Source organism: Thermobia domestica, chromosome 8 (genome assembly GCF_964235325.1).
Source record: "Thermobia domestica chromosome 8, izTheDome1.hap1.1, whole genome shotgun sequence".
Lineage (NCBI taxonomy): Eukaryota > Metazoa > Arthropoda > Insecta > Zygentoma > Lepismatidae > Thermobia > Thermobia domestica.
Genome location: NC_137461.1, coordinates 292,697,483 through 292,720,281, shown reverse-complemented (window position 1 = coordinate 292,720,281; position 22,799 = coordinate 292,697,483).

Here is a 22,799-nt window from a genome sequence, read left to right as displayed (position 1 = left end):
TACCAACCCCACGCTCCGCCCCAAATCTCAGTATTTGCTCGGTCTGCGGCCTCGCTCTTTCTGTCTTTGGTTTTGGGAATGTCATTATAATGATCTTAGGGACCCTGAAATCTATAAATTTGACTCCAATATCGGTCATTTTGGATGATTTTTATATATCAACCCTCCCACCCCCACTGCTCCGCCCCCAGATCCCGTCTTTACTCGGCCTACGGCCTTGCCCTTTCTGTTTTAGGCTTTAGTGGTACTATTAATGATCTCAACGACTTCGAAATATATTGATTTGACTCTAATCTCGGTCATTTTGGATCATTTTTACATGTCTCTCCCTCCTACTCCCGCCGTTAGGGGCGCTAGTGGCGTTATATACCAAGGCTGTTTTATGTCGCACTATAAGCTATATGTTTCCAAAATTTCGTTAAAATTATTTTTCTCGTTCTTACGTTATACCATTAAAACCATTCCTACTGTTATAAGCCATATTTAAATAGCATTGGATTCAAGTTTCCACCCCTTCCCCCTCTGCAAAGCGGAGAGTTACGGGTTGCTAACTCCGACAGTGTTGATTACCTGGTACCAAAGAATATTTATGCCAAGTTTGCTCAAAATCGGTTGAACTGTCTAGGAGGAGATGAGGAACATACTCATACATACATAGGGGGGCGCGGTGGCTCAGTGGTAGAGCGTTCACCTCTGGTGCTTAGGGTCCCGGGTTCGATCCCAGTCCCCCCCAAGTGAACTTTGTGGTGGACAAACACCGTGCTCGTGGGTTTTCTCGGGGTTCTCCCGTTTCCTCCCACTTTCTTCATTCCACCATTTCACTCATCTCTCATAATCACCGTCTCCTTTAGCCTAACAGCCATAACCGTGGGACGTAAAACTTAAAGATTTCATTTCATTTCATTTTTTCATACATACATACAAACATACAATGGCATTTATAAAATAGTAGATATACAGTATTATTTTACGTATATATGCATATTGAAAAAGGATACATATACAAAATTATATGATACTCAAATACATAATGTATATAGAATATACACTTGAAATCAAAACAGCAATTGCCAAAGAAGTTAACCAAGCTGGAGTTTTTTCTGTCATAATGGACACGACCCTAGATGTCTCCTCATATGACCAGTGCTCCATAGTGCTTCGGTATGTGTACAATGGATTTGTTCAGGAAAGAGTTATTGCCCTCAAACATGTGATTTCAACAACAGGAGAGAACCTCTTTCAAACCCTCGAACAGTCTTTGGCTGAAATAAAAATACCTATCGAAAAATGTGTGGCAGACGCTTTTGATGAAGCGTCAAATATGAGCGTACTATATAAAGGTGTGACAGCAAAGCTGAAAGAGATCAATCCGAAACACATTCACATATGGTGTTATTCACATGTGTTGAACTTGGTAATATCTGACATCGTCCAGAGTTTGGGTGTTTGTATATCTTTCTTTGGGCTTCTCCAGGAAATTCAGATATTTTTGAAAGAATCCCAGAAACGACTTGAGGTGTACTTGGAACAAAACCCAAGCGTCCGTCTTGAGGCTGTTGGGATAACTCGATGGAGAAGTAAAAGCAACGCTGCTGTAAAAAATATTTGGACACTTTCATTACGGCACCCGACTCAAAGGATGTCAGACCAAGAAAATCAAAACCAGTATATGTGGAACTCGTAGCAGCTTTAAGTGTGATTGGCAACTCGCAAGAATTCAATTCCAAAGTCAGACATGATGCAATGTCTCTCACTCAAAAGTTGTGCTCCTTTGAGACTATCATTGTGGCTATGATGTTTTTATTGATTTTTCAGCATACCACACCTTTATCAAACTACTTGCAAACAAAAAACTTAAGACTATGTCCAAGCATGGCGCCTGATATCCACAACTCAAAATAAGTTGAAAGAAACTAGGGACCAGTTTGATAAAGTCTACAAAGCAGCAGAACACTTTGCAATAGAAATGTCAAATAGTATTGAAGGACTCATTACAGATGTTCCTAGTCTAGAACAAGTTATTATGGAAACATAATTGCCTGAGGTAAGATGTAGAAAAAGAAAAAAATGGCAGGGGAATCAGCTTCTGATGAAGTAATTGAAGACAGTAAATACAGATTTGAAGTAACCGTTTTCAACTGTGTTCTAGACCGAATTTCTAACAGCATGCAGGAACGATTTGCTAAAAATCAAAGCTTATACTTAGATTTAGAGTGTTTTGATCCTAAGAAGTTCAAGAGTTTAAGTCTGGCTTCGTTGTCACTGAAAAGAATCCCTGAAATTAATTCCTGATTATGAAGAGGGAAAACTTAAAGATGAGCTTTCGTTTTCATGAATGTGGAAGAGTTTTCAAAATCCCTTTATGAGAACCAAGAAAAGAATCAAGAAGCTGTTGAGGTTCGTACGATTGAAGATTTGATTGAAGAAGACAAGCTTTCTGAAGATTTCATGGAGGATGAGGAGGAATATTTGGGGCCGACTGACGATATTGTGGATTTAAGGTCTATAAAATGTGATGGAGTGAAGTGCAATTCTTGCTTTAAGTGCGCCTTCAATGTGATTCTGCAGTACAATATGTACTCAAGACTCTACACAGAATTATTCAAAGTTTATAAGTATCTCCTTACATTACCGGCAACACAAGTGTCCTGTGAGCAAGCATTTTCAAAGCTCAGATACATAAAAACAAGACTTCGTTCAAGACTTTACAGATGAACATCTGGAATCATTGTTCTCAGTGTGCGAATTAGATAATCTATATTGGAGGGGGGGGTAAATTAGGCCAACAGAACATAAAGTCTGAAGGTGCAAATTTCAAAATGCGAGACAATAATGCCTTACCCCCCATATATATATATATATATATATATATATATATATATATATATATATATATATATATATATATATATATATATATATATATATATATGTGTGTGTGTGTGTGTTTCTGTGTGTGTGTGTGTTTGTGGCATGTGTAATAAAAAAGAGATTTATTAATTTAATAAATCTACCGACAATAACTATGCACGTATATATTGTCTGACATACACACACACCACCACCGCCAAACCTTTCTGAACGTGTTTAAATGTGCTCACTCTTGTCCCAGTAGCTCTCTAAGGTTTATTTAGTTAATAATTCGGCCCGAGCGATAGCCATGATCACAAGCATATGTTAATTTTTCCACTCATATTGAAATCTTCCACTTTGCGTTATTACATACAGGTAGAAAAAAAAAAAACTTCAGTCGTATGAAAACCACTAAAATTATCAGTTAAACCGGACATATTTTTTAAAAAAGAAAATCTAGATATTAGCCTATCAAACAAGAAATGGATTGTTTGCTCGTCCCGATTTCTGACATCAAGGTCAAATCGAAGGCCAAATATTTAAAATATCTCAATTCAAATTTCGAGCTTGTGCTTCTACTCCCCGCTAAAGCTGCGCCCTTCACGACGTTTCCCCCTCCAAATATCGATCCCGTGATGGGGCTCAGGAAGTCAACACTTACAATTACTTTACTATTAGGTTGCAAATGAGTTGATTCACTATGTGCTACGTTATTCAAATAAAGTTTAAACATTACATTGAAATTTTCCAAACAACATTATTAGTGTGGACAGCAAACTGTACAGCGAAAAGAAACATGGAAAAATGAAGGGTTAACTTTTTTTAAAAAAGCCGCTCCAGTTGAAATGCTTATACAGACACGGACAATGACACGGAGAACCAGTCGTATTAACAAATGCTGAAACAAATCTTCAATTATGCGCTTATTCACCTAAAAATCACCTTCACTAACATGTCTGCTTACTAGGAGCGTATCCCCAGCGTGTACGTTAATATATACTTACGAGAGAATACCTATTTCTCAGATTTTGAGTACAGTTTCAAAAGTTCATTTCGGTAAACTGTAAAAGGCAGTGATTACTATGCTAATTATCACAAATTAAATGCAACTTTTGAGTTGCATACACACAAACTACTAGGGAATGAAGACCATGTGCTAACAAAGAGTCTACTGGAAAGTGAAATAACATGTTATAACAAAAATTAAAATAAGATGATAATCGATACAAATGTAGGGGATGAATATGACATGTCCGAACTTCGCCAAGTATGGTGGAAGAAGCTATTTGTTTACTTCTTCTTGGCCAACCGCTAAGAACATTTATAAATCCGTATGTGGCTTTGTTATACGCAATTAGTACATTCAAATTCACGAACGATGACGAACTGAAGGGTACGAAGGTACAGTTGCAAGTAACAACCGTAGTCATAATAATATAGTTCAACTAAACAACGTTGAAAATAGTGGGTAATTAGATGGTAACTAGAAATGACCAAAACTGAATAGTTTACATCGATCATTCCGAAGAAATTTGGAGTTATACTGAGCATAGTTTGGGGGAGAAAGTGAGCATTCCCGGTGAGGATACTTCAGCTGACTTCTTTGGGGGGAACAAAATGTGATTGAGGGGGAAAATCCCCTTCATCCCCCGGTAATTCACACCCTGATTGTTCTTGATGAACTCAGAGACATTCTGACCAAAATAGACAATCTTATTATTGACAAAATGTATGAGAAAAGCAGGGAGATGCGAAGGCTCCTTCAAGCATAAAGCAGTGACTTTACTTTCATTTTCCAGTTTTGTTTTTGAATTTCTTTTTTTGCTAGATAGGTATATAATTCTAATTTACTTTTGTTAATTTGTAGTAAATGTTTCATGTATACTTTTTATCAACGGTTTTAAAAATAGATGAAAAGTAAGTTAATGTTATGGTGAACATAGCTTTAAAAGGACAAAAGTATGAAAAATAGCATAAGCCCCAAACTTAACTCAAATCTTCAGTTATAATTAGGCTGTTAACAAATGTAGCCGAGGAATGTAAACAACTGGTGTGATTTTTGTAGTCTCAGTTACAGTGTGCAGATTTATATAGACCTAATATATTTAGTACTCAAAGTCTCTTTGTTTATGAAAATATTGAATTTGTATAATTCTATCGTGATTAACTGCAATAGCTACTTAATCTTTTGTTGTTTTTTGTGTACTACCAGGGGAAGCCCTCCGGCTCTTCCTTTTATTAGGAGGGGCTATTCCATACAAGCGAAAGCCTCGGATGTACGGCGCCCTCCCAGAGTATGTGACCGCGCCCTTTTTACATAGCCAGTCCACCCCTGTACCTTGACCTATCTAATCCTTGTACATTGTATACAAATAGAGTTCGATATGTACGTTTTCTTTGTTTACATATATCAGCTGACTGTAAATTGCGGAATACGCCATCTTGGGAAGGGATATCTCGAATCGAACGCTACAATCGAGAGTTCGCTCGAATCAACACTGCGACATAGGGAAGGGCACCTCTAGGTCTATATATTATCTCAATGATTCATTATTAACAGTTCAATGCTGCTAATGGAAAGACTTAAATCTAGTGATACCGCGAGCGTAACGAACCGAAAGAAATTTAGTAGGTCTGAGGCCTATAATATAATAAGTTGATTGCTATATTTTAGTATTAAACAGAGGGATTTTAAAGGGTATCTTAAGCTTGTTGTCCAGAAGCCTGGTCTCCATTGGCTCTACCCTTAATCCGCTAATGCTTATAGATTCAAAGATCCGGGCCGGGTTCGGGCTAAAAGCTCCGGTCCGTGCAGACCTCTAGCCCCTGTGTATATGCTTTCTTTTGAAATATAGTAGAGTTTCGCTTATCCGACATAAAACAGGCAGGTAGAACGCCGGAATTTATGGATGTGTTAAGAAAAGACCTATTAAAAGTCAAACTAAGATATAATTTTACATATTATGCATCTAATAATCATGTTTTGTAAGAAATAAATATAATGCATTGAATCAGGGACGTATCGAGCGTGAGGTCCTGGAAGCTGTCCCCATCCAAAACTCAAGCACTTTTTAATAAACCTTTTTCCCTTTTGAGGTTCTTTTATATCAGATTACTTTGAGGTAGTGTCCAAATTGTGGGCAATACGTTGTTGTTATAATTCTAACAACATACCGGAATGCTATTGATACCAGGTGGAATTAAAGAACACTTTTAAATGGGATTACAATTTCGATTCCGTTTTGTTTATAACGTTAATGTATTAGAACGATACACTCATTGCCATTTGCTAATTTTGTTTTGAGACAGTTTTCCTTACATGTGTCTCAAAAATATTTTTTTGATTTCGTTTGTGCTACAATGCAGTTTGTTTAAAGTAAACTGGTTCATAAATGAAAAGTAAGAAAAGGTTTAAGAGAAATACCAAACTGTATTATTATTATTATTATTATTATTATTATTATTATTATTATTATTATTATTATTATTATTATTATTATTATTATTATTATTTATATTTTTGAAGCATTAGAATTACGTGCTTACGGGGATTCGTGTTGGGCCCCCTCCGAAAAAAAACCTGGATATGTGCCAGCATTGAATCATAGACGTATGAGTCATGGTGTAGACGGGAATGGAAAACATAGTGAGAGTGTCCCTGTCTCCGTTGCCAACCAATGTGAATATACAAGATTTTTGCATGAAGTCTAGAGCATTTGAGGATATAATTAGACTGTGACCCATACTAGGTTTGTAATGTTTGTAAGTTTGAACAAACAAATGTGACGGGAGGAGCATTGAACAATGGAAAACATAGTGAGAATGTCCCTGTCTCCGTTGCCAAACAATGTGAACATTCAAGATTTTTGCATGAAGTCTACAGCATTTGAGGATATAATTAGACTGTGACACATACTAGGTTTGTAATGTTTGTAAGTTTGAACGAACAAATGTGACGGGAGGAGCATTGAACAATGTAAAACATAGTGAGAATGTCCCTGTCTCCGTTGCCAACCAATGTGAACATTCAAGATTTTTGAATGAAGTCTACAGCATTGGAGGATATAATTAGACTGTGACCCATACTAGGTTTGTAATGTTTGTAAGTTTGAACGAATATATGACAAATGTGACGGGAGGAGCTTTGAACAATGGAAAACATAGTGAGAATGTCCCTGTCTCCGTTGCCAACCAATGTGAATATTCAAGATTTTTGCATGAAGTCTACAGCATTTGAGGATATAATTAGACTGTGACCCATACTAGGTTTGTAATGTTTGTAAGTTTGAACAAACAAATGTGACGGGAGGAGCATTGAGCAATGGAAAACACAGTGAGAATGTCCCTGTCTCCGTTGCCAAACAATGTGAACATTCAAGATTTTTGCATGAAGTCTACAGCATTTGAGGATATAATTAGACTGTGACCCATACTAGGTTTGTAATGTTTGTAAGTTTGAACGAATATATGACAAATGTGACGGGAGGAGCATTGAACAATGGAAAACATAGTGAGAATGTCCATGTCTCCGTTGCCAACCAATGTGAACATTCAAGATTTTTGCATGAAGTCTAGAGCATTTGAGGATATAATTAGACTGTGACCCATACTAGGTTTGTAATGTTTGTAAGTTTGAACGAACAAATGTGACGGGAGGAGCATTGAACAATGGAAAACATAGTGAGAATGTCCCTGTCTCCGTTGCCAACCAATGTGAACATTCAAGATTTTTGCATGAAGTCTACAGCATTTGAGGATATAATTAGACTGTGACTCATACTTGGTTTGTAATGTTTGTAAGTTTGAACAAACAAATGTGACGGGAGGAGCATTGAGCAATGGAAAACATAGTGAGAATGTCCCTGTCTCCGTTGCCAAACAATGTGAACATTCAAGGTTTTTGCATGAAGTCTACAGCATTTGAGGATATAATTAGACTGTGACCCATACTAGGTTTGTAATGTTTGTAAGTTTGAACGAACAAATGTGACGGGAGGAGCATTGAACAATGTAAAACATAGTGAGAATGTCCCTGTCTCCGTTGCCAACCAATGTGAACATTCAAGATTTTTGCATGAAGTCTAGAGCATTTGAGGATATAATTAGACTGTGACCCATACTAGGTTTGTAATGTTTGTAAGTTTGAACAAACAAATGTGACGGGAGGAGCATTGAACAATGGAAAACATAGTGAGAATGTCCCTGTCTCCGTTGCCAACCAATGTGAACATTCAAGATTTTTGCATGAAGTCTACAGCATTGGAGGATATAATTAGACTGTGACCCATACTAGGTTTGTAATGTTTGTAAGTTTGAACGAATATATGACAAATGTGACGGGAGGAGCATTGAACAATGGAAAACATAGTGAGAGTGTCCCTGTCTCCGTTGCCAACCAATGTGAATATTCAAGATTTTTGCATGAAGTCTACAGCATTGGAGGATATAATTAGACTGTGACCCATACTAGGTTTGTAATGTTTGTAAGTTTGAACGAACAAATGTGACGGGAGGAGCATTGAGCAATGGAAAACACAGTGAGAATGTCCCTGTCTCCGTTGCCAACCAATGTGAACATTCAAGATTTTTGCATGAAGTCTACAGCATTTGAGGATATAATTAAACTGTGACTCATACTTGGTTTGTAATGTTTGTAAGTTTGAACAAACAAATGTGACGGGAGGAGCATTGAACAATGGAAAACATAGTGAGAATGTCCCTGTCTCCGTTGCCAACCAATGTGAACATTCAAGATTTTTGCATGAAGTCTAGAGCATTTGAGGATATAATTAGACTGTGACCCATACTAGGTTTGTAATGTTTGTAAGTTTGAACAAACAAATGTGACGGGAGGAGCATTGAACAATGGAAAACATAGTGAGAATGTCCCTGTCTCCGTTGCCAAACAATGTGAACATTCAAGATTTTTGCATGAAGTCTACAGCAATTGAGGATATAATTAGACTGTGACCCATACTAGGTTTGTAATGTTTGTAAGTTTGAACGAACAAATGTGACGGGAGGAGCATTGAACAATGTAAAACATAGTGAGAATGTCCCTGTCTCCGTTGCCAACCAATGTGAACATTCAAGATTTTTGCATGAAGTCTGCAGCATTGGAGGATATAATTAGACTGTGACCCATACTAGGTTTGTAATGTTTGTAAGTTTGAACGAACAAATGTGACGGGAGGAGCATTGAACAATGGAAAACATAGTGAGAACGTCCCTGTCTCCGTTGCCAAACAATGTGAACATTCAAGATTTTTGCATGAAGTCTACAGCATTTGAGGATACAATTAGACTGTGACCCATACTAGGTTTGTAATGTTTGTAAGTTTGAACAAACAAATGTGACGGGAGGAGCATTGAACAATGGAAAACATAGTGAGAATGTCCCTGTCTCCGTTGCCAACCAATGTGAACATTCAAGATTTTTGCATGAAGTCTACAGCATTGGAGGATATAATTAGACTGTGACCCATACTAGGTTTGTAATGTTTGTAAGTTTGAACGAATATATGACAAATGTGACGGGAGGAGCATTGAACAATGGAAAACATAGTGAGAGTGTCCCTGTCTCCGTTGCCAACCAATGTGAATATTCAAGATTTTTGCATGAAGTCTACAGCATTGGAGGATATAATTAGACTGTGACCCATACTAGGTTTGTAATGTTTGTAAGTTTGAACGAACAAATGTGACGGGAGGAGCATTGAGCAATGGAAAACACAGTGAGAATGTCCCTGTCTCCGTTGCCAACCAATGTGAACATTCAAGATTTTTGCATGAAGTCTAGAGCATTTGAGGATATAATTAGACTGTGACCCATACTAGGTTTGTAATGTTTGTAAGTTTGAACAAACAAATGTGACGGGAGGAGCATTGAACAATGGAAAACATAGTGAGAATGTCCCTGTCTCCGTTGCCAAACAATGTGAACATTCAAGGTTTTTGCATGAAGTCTACAGCATTTGAGGATATAATTAGACTGTGACCCATACTAGGTTTGTAATGTTTGTAAGTTTGAACGAACAAATGTGACGGGAGGAGCATTGAACAATGTAAAACATAGTGAGAATGTCCCTGTCTCCGTTGCCAACCAATGTGAACATTCAAGATTTTTGCATGAAGTCTACAGCATTGGAGGATATAATTAGACTGTGACCCATACTAGGTTTGTAATGTTTGTAAGTTTGAACAAACAAATGTGACGGGAGGAGCATTGAACAATGGAAAACATAGTGAGAATGTCCCTGTCTCCGTTGCCAACCAATGTGAACATTCAAGATTTTTGCATGAAGTCTACAGCATTGGAGGATATAATTAGACTGTGACCCATACTAGGTTTGTAATGTTTGTAAGTTTGAACGAACAAATGTGACGGGAGGAGCATTGAACAATGGAAAACATAGTGAGAATGTCCCTGTCTCCGTTGCCAATCAATGTGAACATTCAAGATTTTTGCATGAAGTCTACAGCATTTGAGGATATAATTAGACTGTGACCCATACTAGGTTTGTAATGTTTGTAAGTTTGAACAAACAAATGTGACGGGAGGAGCATTGAACAATGGAAAACATAGTGAGAATGTCCCTGTCTCCGTTGCCAACCAATGTGAACATTCAAGATTTTTGCATGAAGTCTACAGCATTGGAGGATATAATTAGACTGTGACCCATACTAGGTTTGTAATGTTTGTAAGTTTGAACGAATATATGACAAATGTGACGGGAGGAGCATTGAACAATGGAAAACATAGTGAGAGTGTCCCTGTCTCCGTTGCCAACCAATGTGAATATTCAAGATTTTTGCATGAAGTCTACAGCATTGGAGGATATAATTAGACTGTGACCCATACTAGGTTTGTAATGTTTGTAAGTTTGAACGAACAAATGTGACGGGAGGAGCATTGAGCAATGGAAAACACAGTGAGAATGTCCCTGTCTCCGTTGCCAACCAATGTGAACATTCAAGATTTTTGCATGAAGTCTACAGCATTTGAGGATATAATTAGACTGTGACCCATACTTGGTTTGTAATGTTTGTAAGTTTGAACGAACAAATGTGACGGGAGGAGCATTGAACAATGGAAAACATAGTGAGAATGTCCCTGTCTCCGTTGCCAACCAATGTGAACATTCAAAACTTTGCATGAAGTCTACAGCATTTGAGGATATAATTAGACTGTGACCCATACTTGGTTTGTAATGTTTGTAAGTTTGAGCAGACAAATGTGACGGGAGCAGCATTGAACAATGGAAAACATAGTGAGAATGTCCCTGTCTCCGTTGCCAACCAATGTGAACATTCAAGATTTTTGCATGAAGTCTACAGCATTGGAGGATATAATTAGACTGTGACCCATACTTGGTTTGTAAAGTTTGTAAGTTTGAACGAATATATGACAAATGTGACGGGAGTAGCATTAAACAATGGAAAACATAGTGAGAGTGTCCCTGTCTCCGTTGCCAACCAATTTGAACATTCAAGATTTTTGCATGAAGTCTACAGCATTTGAGGATATAATTAGACTGTGACCCATACTAGGTTTGTAATATTTGTAAGTTTGAACAAACAAATGTGACGGGAGGAGCATTGAACAATGGAAAACATAGTGAGAATGTCCCTGTCTCCGTTGCCAACCAATGTGAACATTCAAAATTTTTGCATGAAGTCTACAGCATTGGAGGATATAATTAGACTATGACCCATACTAGGTTTGTAATGTTTGTAAGTTTGAACGAATATATGACAAATGTGACGGGAGGAGCATTGAACAATGGAAAACATAGTGAGAGTGTCCCTGTCTCCGTAGCCAACCAATGTGAATATTCAAGATTTTTGCATGAAGTCTACAGCATTGGAGGATATAATTAGACTGTGACCCATACTAGGTTTGTAATGTTTGTAAGTATGAACGAATATATGACAAATGTGACGGGAGGAGCATTGAACAATGGAAAACATAGTGAGAGTGTCCCTGTCTCCGTTGCCAACCAATGTGAACATTCAAGATTTTTGCATGAAGTCTACAGCATTGGAGGATATAATTAGACTGTGACCCATACTAGGTTTGTAATGTTTGTAAGTTTGAACGAATATATGACAAATGTGACGGGAGGAGCATTGAACAATGGAAAACATAGTGAGAATGTCCCTGTCTCCGTTGCCAACCAATGTGAACATTCAAGATTTTTGCATGAAGTCTAGAGCATTTGAGGATATAATTAGACTGTGACCCATACTAGGTTTGTAATGTTTGTAAGTTTGAACAAACAAATGTGACGGGAGGAGCATTGAACAATGGAAAACATAGTGAGAATGTCCCTGTCTCCGTTGCCAACCAATGTGAACATTCAAGATTTTTGCATGAAGTCTACAGCATTGGAGGATATAATTAGACTGTGACCCATACTAGGTTTGTAATGTTGGTAAGTTTGAACGAATATATGACAAATGTGACGGGAGGAGCATTGAACAATGGAAAACATAGTGAGAATGTCCCTGTCTCTGTTGCCAACCAATGTGAACATTCAAGATTTTTGCATGAAGTCTACAGCATTGGAGGATATAATTAAACTGTGACCCATACTAGGTTTGTAATGTTTGTAAGTTTGAACGAATATATGACAAATGTGACGGGAGGAGCATTGAACAATGTAAAACATAGTGAGAATGTCCCTGTCTCCGTTGCCAACCAATATGTGAATATTCAAGATTTTTGCATGAAGTCTACAGCATTTGAGGATATAATTAGACTGTGACCCATATTTAGACTGTGACTGTGTCACAGGCTTTAATCAAGATAACAGCAATATATCCGGCCATGCCGGTGAAAAACCGGCTAGTTGGCAATCCTACGTCAGTGGCACACTAGAGACAATCCTTCAACGCGTCGCTATCTCGACAATGGACATTTACCGGCAAGTAGGCCACTAGGTGTTGGCGACGTTAACGGCATAAGGATACTTTTAATGTTAAGTGAGTTTTGCTGTAACTTTTTTAATATAACGAATATTGTCATGATTCTTTTTGTTATTCATTTTGTTATTCATAAAACCAATTATAAAATTCTGTATATTTGGCGAAGTATAGAATTCGTGTGTACGTTATTTAACTTCATAACACACATGTGGCTGCAGTTTATCAATAGTTATCAGTAGACAGAAGTACAAAGAGATTGTAAAATGTTCAAGGTAAAACATGTGTAATTATAACCTAGGATCAGTACAATATACACTGGGAGAATAAAAAAACATATATAAACTTTAATTCGAATATTAAACAAGATAAACCTTTGTTTTTCTACAAGAAAACAATAAACCGTTGAAAACGTTTTCATGGCTGTATTAAGACAGGGAACATAAGCTAAAAACAAACTTCCCAAGTAAAATATAGTCACAGAAAATAGTTCGTGACCTGTAAATCAAGAACAGCAAACAGTATTTAAACTTCGGGCTTTGAGGTCACAGGGATTGTTCTCGGATGGTAGGCCAAGGTGCTGCAGGTTCTCCGACGAATTCTTAGTTAACAGGCTCTGCAAATTGATTCTTCATTCCATGCGTCATGATTTCGAAAGAGAAAGGTTTGAGTTCACTTCCATAGCCATGCAAATAGGTTTGCTGTGGGCCGTGACTGTTGCCTATCTCAGAGGTCCTAAGATCCAACCAGATCTGTATAGCCACGCAAAGAGATTTGCTGTGGGCTACCACTGATGCTATCTTCAGGGGTTCTGAGTTCGATTCCGTCCCTGTAGCCACGCAAAGAGGTTTGCTGTCGGCTGCAACCTAATTGCTGCTCTCCCTATCAGATAAATCTAGGCTTGGAAGAGAAATACTACATGTAGAGCTGGTTAAAAGCGTTATCGTGTAACATGAACGTGAGACAATAAGCTGGCTTCCCAGAAGAGGCCGGAAATGCAAGTAGCCAGTAAATGGAATTTAGTGCATAAAATAATAGATTCACCCTTAAGGCAGTTCTAAGCGATATAGCCCAACGCCTATCGTATACCTTGCGTATTATTTCAAATCACCTTGCTAATAGATGACTTCCTTTGTAAGTCAGACAGAATCTTTATTATTTAAGTAAACTCTGTTGAACTAACTTTTATGACACATAGGGTAGATTCGCTGATATTGACTTTCATTCAACATTAAAAGTTTGACCCTGATAAGGCACACTTACTAAACATGAATATAAGCAGCAGTGGCCAGTAGATTCCCTTTTGTTGTATGTATAGCTTATGTAAATAGTCTAGGCATCGGGACATAAAAATTCAGTTCTAAGGGCAAATCATGTAACAATTTGGCACCCGATATTTTTTTGAATATATACCCATCAGTCATACGAAAAATGAAGGATGCCAGAAGAAACACCTCACGGAAGGGGAGCGGAAGGAGAGAAAGACGAGATTTTTGCCGTTTCTATTATTCACTATATCTCCGAAACCATAAGATCTAGAGCATCCAAACTTTTTTCATTCAGTTTATCTTCTACAGTTAAATTCTAGTGCATTTTAAATCTAAATATAATGAGTTTCTTGTTATTTTCATTTTTACTCAGTATTAGTTGCGCGTAACGTCAGTTTTTTTAGTCACATATTATTTACAAGATCGAATTCGGAAAAATCTTTCCTCTAAAAGTTTTTCTTCATTTTATCCTCTTTCAAAAAATGTAAACTTATATTAATGTACAACTAATAATGCCTAAGTTATGAGCGACTTTATTCTGTCCTGTGCTAAACTTATCATGGCGCGGTCCAAGAGTTACCTTCTCACAAACGGTAGATATTAGCAGCTGATGATGATTAATGTATATATATATATATATATATATATATATATATATACGGATGGTGATCAGGAAAATTGAAACACCTGTAGTTGGCAACACGTCAGATGTATGGGTAGGCAGTGGTGTCGTGGCGCCCGCAGCGCCGGACCGCTGGTGGTGGTGTGTTAGGTCGGTCTCCATACTACGTCAGGCGCAGTGGAACAGCAGTGTCCAGTGGCTGCAGCAGACGGAAGTAGTGTAAAATGGGAGACCTCTCAGATTTTTAAAGAGGGCAAATTGTTGGTGCGCGGTTATGTGGAGTGAGTGTGACGGCAGTGGCTACTGTGTTAGGTGTGTCACGTGGGACAGTGTCGAAGATGATGACGGCCTACACAACACACGGGAAAACCACATCGGGGAAGCGGAACAGTGGGCGGAAGAAAATCATGAGTGACAGGTCACGCCGGGTATTAAAGCGCATTGTCACGCAGAACCGTCGTGCCACTGCGGAGCAAGTGACGGAGGAACTCAATCAGCATCTCCCCCACCCTGTTTCGACAATCACAGTCCGCCGCAAATTACATGACATGAACTTACGGGGTCGTGTTGCACGGGCCAAACCGCTCATCAGGGACCATAACGCTTTCGCACGCCGCAAATGGTGCCGCGACCATGCAACTTGGACCGTTGAGGACTGGAAACGTGTGATATGGTCGGATGAGTCATCCTTCACCCTATTCCTAACCACGAGCCGTGTTTATGTGTGGAGAACGCCCAAAGAAGCTTATGATCTGCAGTGTCTGCGCCCAACTGTGAAGCATGGCGGCGACTCGGTGATGCTGTGGGCCGCAATATCATGGTTTTCATTGGGTCCTGTGGTCACACTTAGCGGGCGAATCACTGCCAACGATTATGTCGCAATTTTAGGAGACCACTTGCATCCTATGGTCCGGATGTTATTCCCTAACAATGACGCCATCTACCAGGATGATAATGCACCCATTCACACAGCTTGCGTTGTTGCAGCGTGGTTTGAGGAACATCGGGATGAAGTTCAATACCTCCCCTGGCCCACCCAATCCCCAGATTTCAACATAATTGAACATCTGTGGTCCGTCTTGGAAACACGACTCCGGTGACGATTTCCACCTCCATCCTCTGTCACAGAACTGGCCGATGCCCTGCACGAGGAATGGTGTAAAATTCCACTTGCTACCATTCACAATCTCTATGCCTCCATCCCAGGTCGCATCAAGGCTGTTCTGAAGGCGAAAGGTGGCCCGACACCATATTAATCTGGTAAGTTGCAATTTCGTTCAGGTGTTTCCAGTTTTCTGATCACCATCTGTATATATAATCTTGTCTGCCTGCAAGTATACTGTATAATCCTGATGATTAAGTCTGTCTATAATCTAATTCAAAAATATCCATTTTTAATATCAATTGAGGAGCTTTTCGGAAAATAACCCTTGTCTAAATTTCTCTGAAGAATTAAAAGAGAGCTTTCTCTAGTACACAGTATGAGAAACTCAGCAAATCTGTTTCTTTATACGTGTCTCTGATATATTTCATCATCTATAAACGATTAATATATTTTGTTCGTCAGTTCAAAGAAAACTAAAGAGATGACTTGGACTGATCAGAGAAAATTTTAAATTTACTTGTAAGGAATTTTATACATTTATTGAGAGTGGAAAAGGACTTCTTAAAGCAATTTACTGTAGTTGAAGTATAAGTTTAAAGAATTCTTGTTTATTTTCCAAATCCAAAATTGACACGTAAAGATCAATATACTTTTGTTCATCTTTTTCGATATTTTAAAAAAAAATGGCAGTTACTGCTGGTAAATACAATAGTGATCAATGCCGATTTCAGTTTCTCATTTATAGCACAATGTATCTATTAAGCTTAATAATGAATGTACTAAGGATATACAGAATACATGTGCTAATGCACTTTTGTTCACGATAGTACATTTCCTTTCCATGGATAGGTTAGTAATGGGTAAATTCCCGGGGAGATATTTCTCGGGAATATTCCCGGGAAGATTCCCAAAAATGGGAATTTTCCAGGAATTTATGTACAATCACAAAGAAAATTGCATTCTATTACTATATTATGATTTCAAAATTAAATTCGATTTTATATCACAGTATATTAGTACTGTTGTCCCCAGGGGTGTCTTTAAAATGTACAAGTATATTCCTGTATATTCTGAACGGTATTGTGTTACTTTATTAATATTTTATTATATTTAGAGAGTACGCATAAATGTTGACAATATGTTCTATGGAAGTAATTATGTGTGAAAAAATGGTATAGTAAGTCCACATACTTTAAAACCGCTAACCAGTTTAAATTTATATGTAGGTGGATTTTCTAAATTTGACTCTTCTACTGATATTATAAACATATTAAATTTTTAAATATTATAAACAAATTAGGTTGGGCATCTGCCAGAAGACACATGTCCCACCATTTTATCAACATTTGCGCATAAATATATATGTTCACAATATTTGCAAGATATTGACTTATCTTTAGAATTTTGCACGTAACATTGCCACACAGAACCTTTCTTCCTACCAATTTCTCGAAATTTCCTGCGTTAATTCACATGTGAGATAAGTCCGAGTACCTCTTCAGAAATTCGAGTCAGAGCGAGGAGACAGCCCGGCGTTTATTACTAACGGTGGTTCGCAGTTTATTTATAATACTTCATCTCTATTTCTACATAATTTCTACAAATTTCTACATAATAAAGTATTTTGCTACATTTTAGTGCAAATGGAAAGGGAACTTAAAATTATATTAATAGTTGTATAAAGTACAGTCAACGAATTTTAAACTTTCTAACCTCCAAATTATTTAAAATCTAAAAGTAAATTATAATAAATGAAAATATAGTAATTAGTCATATGATTCTTATTGTTTCGAAGGTGAAGTAAAGAAATGGAAATAAATTCCTTCCGGGAGATTTATATGCTAGGGAATATTTTCATTTTTTTTTTTTTTTTTTTATTTTCCTTCTCACCGGGACTATTCCCACTGCCCATCACTAGGATAGGTCCGAACAGAGATCATAGGGAATTTTGAAGGGGTGCTTTTTTTTTATTTTACAGAGTTGGCAATCCTAGATAACGTTGATTTTCTAGATAACATATTAGACAGACTCTTTTTTTAAATACATTAGTGAATTTTGAGTTCGTATATATGATGTAATTAAATTTGGTACTGTTTGTATGAACACTTCTGAAATCTATACTTTTCTTTTTGTTTCTTGAAAATTTTGCACATTTTAACTAAAATTTTGCACCAATAATTTCTAGTTCTAAGTAGTAGCTAAATAGTAAAAAGAATCACCCATATCCTGTTTGGGAGATTTTAAAACGTGAATCTCGTCGTATGTAGTACTTCATATGTTCTATCAGCAAAGAAAGTAAAGATACCGTTGGTACAGTAAAAATAACGTTATAATTACCCACAAGTACTTTACTTCATTTTGCACACCTAGATATTTCTCTTCAAATGTTTCATTGTGTTGCTTAATCTGATTTTCACAAAGCTTTGCACTCCTTGTAAACAATGCAGACTGCAGTGCACAAATGTTGCCAACTAATTACACAAAAAATGTTATATGCAATTTTGTGCTAAGAAATGAATAAACAAACTGAAGGGGGAAAAACAATGAGATTAAAAATAAAATGGCATGGGCTTGTGATAAGAGAATCAGGAACCATTTTCTCTCGTTTGCAGTGGCGTACGCGCTGTTCTCCTGAATCTTTGAACTACTATATAAACGCATACACGCATCAGGAGGAAGAAGGGCAGAACGTTGAATTTCTTCTACCAGTGTAAATTACTAGATACTAAAACTTACTATCACCACTCCTAACGTTTCCTCTAACTGAGAATCTACCTAAAATTTTAGGATTCAGAGCCACTATTACATGATGATGACAGTGTTCCTACTAGCAGATCTATGGTTGGATGGATGGATTAAAGTTTATAGTCCCCTTCAACAACAAGGTTCTATAAGATTTGGACCTACAGCCGAACGAGTGATCCGAACTACATGAACTTCCTCCGGAAATCGAACGCGGGTCTCCCGCCCGACGACGAGTACGCGGATCAATTAGCCACAAAGGAGTTAATTATCAGATCTAGAAACATGTCCAGTTGTACTCACGACTTCTATTCAAAATTGAGCTTTTGGGAGGCCGCAGTGGCTCAGTGGTAGAGCGTTCACCTCTGGCACATAGGGTTCCTGGTTCGATTCCAGTTCGCACCAAGTGAACCTTGTGGTAGACAAACACCGTGTGCGTGGGTTTCCTCTGGGTCCTTCAGTTTCCTCCCACTTTCTTCATTCCAACATTTCATTCATGTTTTCATCATCACCGTCTCCTTTAGCCTAGCCTACATAACGTGGGACGTAAAACTCGAAAAATGTCATTTCATTTCATTTAGTTACATATTACAACCAAGAGCGCGATCCTGGGGGGCCCGGGCCGCCCCTAAAGCTCATGTGGGCCCCCTAGTGTATTTATGAATATACAATATTTGGCATAATTTGAATGCAATTTGTCTTAACATCCTCATATATATATATATATACCTTCTGCGTTTGAGTGCCCCCCCCCAAATTTACAGAGAAATCGGCGCCCTTGATTACAACAGATGATAGGGCCTATATCTGTGGGGTATAAATATTACTGTATAACAGTAGCGTAGCCAGGATGTGTGTTTGGGGGGGGCAAGTGCTGCTATAAGTACATATAGAAAAATTACAAACAAAAAATATATAAATATAAAAATATATAAAAAATTACAAACATGAAAGTATATTGCCGGACCTCTTTGGGGGGCTCCGGCTCCTCTGGGCCCCCCTTTCCCTACGCCACTGCTGTATAACTACTCTCTATACAAATCTCTTCATGTCATTTGTTATTCAGAACATTTTTTAACTAGAATTCCCTCTTTGAGAATGAAAAGCCGTTGTCAATTGCCCATAAATGTCATTATTATTCATATTATCATAATTACGATATTTGTATAGAATATAGCAACGGAAGGCATTACCCGAGCAGACGGTTCTACCAAATTTTCACAAATTTATTGCATTTTAAGGTTTCTTTTTGCAGAACATGCACTAAATGAGGAGCTAGTGCATAAACCAGGAAGCAACTTTTGCTAGGTGGCCACTAAAAAGCATGAATGATATCTAACCGAGTCAGAGCAGAAGCGCAGCATGGGGGCTCGAGCGGAGCGAGGGGGTGCGTTCGTAGGGAGCAGTCGCGTCAGCGATGGGGACCATACGCACAAACGAGGACAGTAGAAAAATACCTAACTATCTTCAACAATTTTTACCTTCAAAAACACTTAAACAATTCTAATAATTCTTATCTTCTAAATGGCATCATTGCTTTCCCGGGTACAAATGACCCGCTGCGAGGAGAAATTCGCCTGTTCTGAATTTTTACTTCTTTTCCACACTTCGCACAATAGATTTTACATGTCAACATACCATGACGCTGCAAAAGCTTTCTAACGTGACCAGTGGCGAAGGGTGATAGTTTCAAGAGGGTAGGCCCAATGTTCTACTACTACTACTACTAATAATAATAATAATAATAGTAAAATGAAATAGATTAGATATAAGTATTTTACTACAGAAATACAAGAAGACGAATTCACATAAATTTAATGCAATTGTAGTTCATCGACAGCACTTATTCGATCCGGATCTCAATTTTCATAATAAAATTGACGTATGTGACTCATAGATAATTTTAATTCGTCATAATGCAATTTAATTGTTTTAATTGGCGTGATCGGGTGGGGAACATTGACTATCATATTATCTGCGATTCACAAGAAACTTATGTTGTTTAGTCTATATGTACTGAAACAAACTCTGCTTGTAAAATTTTGTCTTTAATTATATTGTTCAAAACACATGACAAACATTCAATCAAGATATTTTGTGTGTCACTTAATTCCCCTTTAAAAACAGAATCAGATTTAAATATTATTTAAACGCTGCTCTTTATTTCAACAACTACAAATATATATATTGTACCAATACATGCAGAACTCTCTTGCCCTCTGTTTGTTCTATTTTCAACACAAGCGTTGGTCTTCGTTCCTTAATAACACATTAATTTTCAAAAGACAACTGACATAGAAGATTCTTTAATAGGAATTATATTACGTATATTCATATTCTCCACTTACTGACATTTTCTCTCATTCACTTTTGCAAATGTAAGAAAAATATCACTCACAATATCTCAAAAACACACACTCTTTCTAATGAACTCAATGAGTCTGATGTTGTACAGGTTTGCGCCAACGCAACGGAATAAAGGGGCATTAGTTTGCGATAATAGGCGTAGCGCCTTTAGAATTACTTGTTCCAGCTTTTGCGTTGCGTTCGAGTCCGCAAAATTAAGTAAAGTTGGAACGGAATGGAGCCCACGTTATCTTGCTGTTTATTTGTTTGATATATCGAATCGAAATCGAAAGTCTCGAGAGAATGAAAGTCGATAAGCGCTGAGGCCGGTCTCCTTCGCAGCGTAGAGTGATTATTGTACTCTACGCTTCGCAGGTTATTACCAACACGTTCTCTCGCGGGATTTTCTGAGTAGCGTGGCGGTAGTTATACTGCCGCCTGAGACACTGCTCGGTGAGCCTCCCAGCAGTGGTGCCAACTACGATTTCTTTATCAAACAATTTTTTTTCAACTTAGAAAATATAATGCATTCTGTGCAAGGAAAATGAATTAATAATAAATTATAATTTCTGAAAGTAAATGGGTAGGCCGGGCCTCAGGGCCTCTTACCACCCTTCGCCACTGAACGTGACGCTCTTTATCACACAATTCTTTGTAATAAAATCGTATGTTTGCATTACTTCCATCGCAAATGTCCAATGCTAACACAAACAGAACATTCCCGCCGTTTATTTCCACCTTCTTGCATTTTTGTATTCTTCCGCCCCCCGTTTCAGTAAATAGTTAGTACAAACTTAGAATACGTTCACTGCCATTCAAAATTTATTTCAATATGATATCCAATGACAGAAATTACTTATATTCACACTCTTCTACTTTTACGAAAAGTGTTTTACATCGTATTTTACCTATAAATTTTGTTTTCGGTAGAATCGTCTACTCGAGTGAATCCCAACGGAACATTTATCAATTGTAAATGACGAACGAGTATTTTATATAAATGTCCATATTTCCATAATTCATAAATCATGTCTTTCATATCTAATTTTCAAGTAGATTTGTGAGGAATTGTAGATTTGTATCACATAACTAAACACTATATATATATATATCGTTTTCGCGTATATATGAGATTGTTGTATATTCTTAATACAACATTCATTTTTTTTTTTTTTTAGTTATTTAGTAGGGTAAATCATCGAGTAGCTCAGGGTTGAAACTCGCCTGATTAATAAACATTTTCAATTCAAGTAAATCGTTACATACATACTTTTTGTTTTGTTTCAAGGATGAAAATAACACAAATATTAGATCCTTCAAACAAATAGACAACATACTGTTATGTTTGAAGATCTTTTATAATTTTATGTAGTAAAATTAGATCTGTTGTATTCTGGAAACGTTATTTATCATAAGTATTACCTTTAACATATCATAAATATTATTTTCAGATGTACTTTTCACATAGCATGTGCTGTACATTATAATGCTTAATTTGTTTACGAAGACTCGAGAATTCCTTCATGGCCATGTGGATAGCATAAGCCTGTTAGGGAGGGAGACCCGGGTTCGATTCCTGGCAGGTGCTCATGTGGTTCGGATTTCACGTTAAGCAATAGCCTCACGTCTTATATAGTCTTGCTGTTGAATAGGACGCTAAACTAAAATCAAATCCATAATTTAAAGGAAGACTCGATAGACTTGTGCACGGGCTCAAGGGAGATTAAATCGTTCGAAAATAAGTCTTGAAACATAATAATTAAGGATTTGAAAAGTTGAATAATTCTAACAAATCTAACCGTTCTCCAGTTCGCCCCCGACTATACAAAACAACTTAGGGAATAATTCATGTTAAGACATTTTTTCTTTTATACTCAAAAGACATAAGTCAATACATTTCTTTTCTAAAACTCTTTCTGTGTGTAGGGAGGGGGGAAAC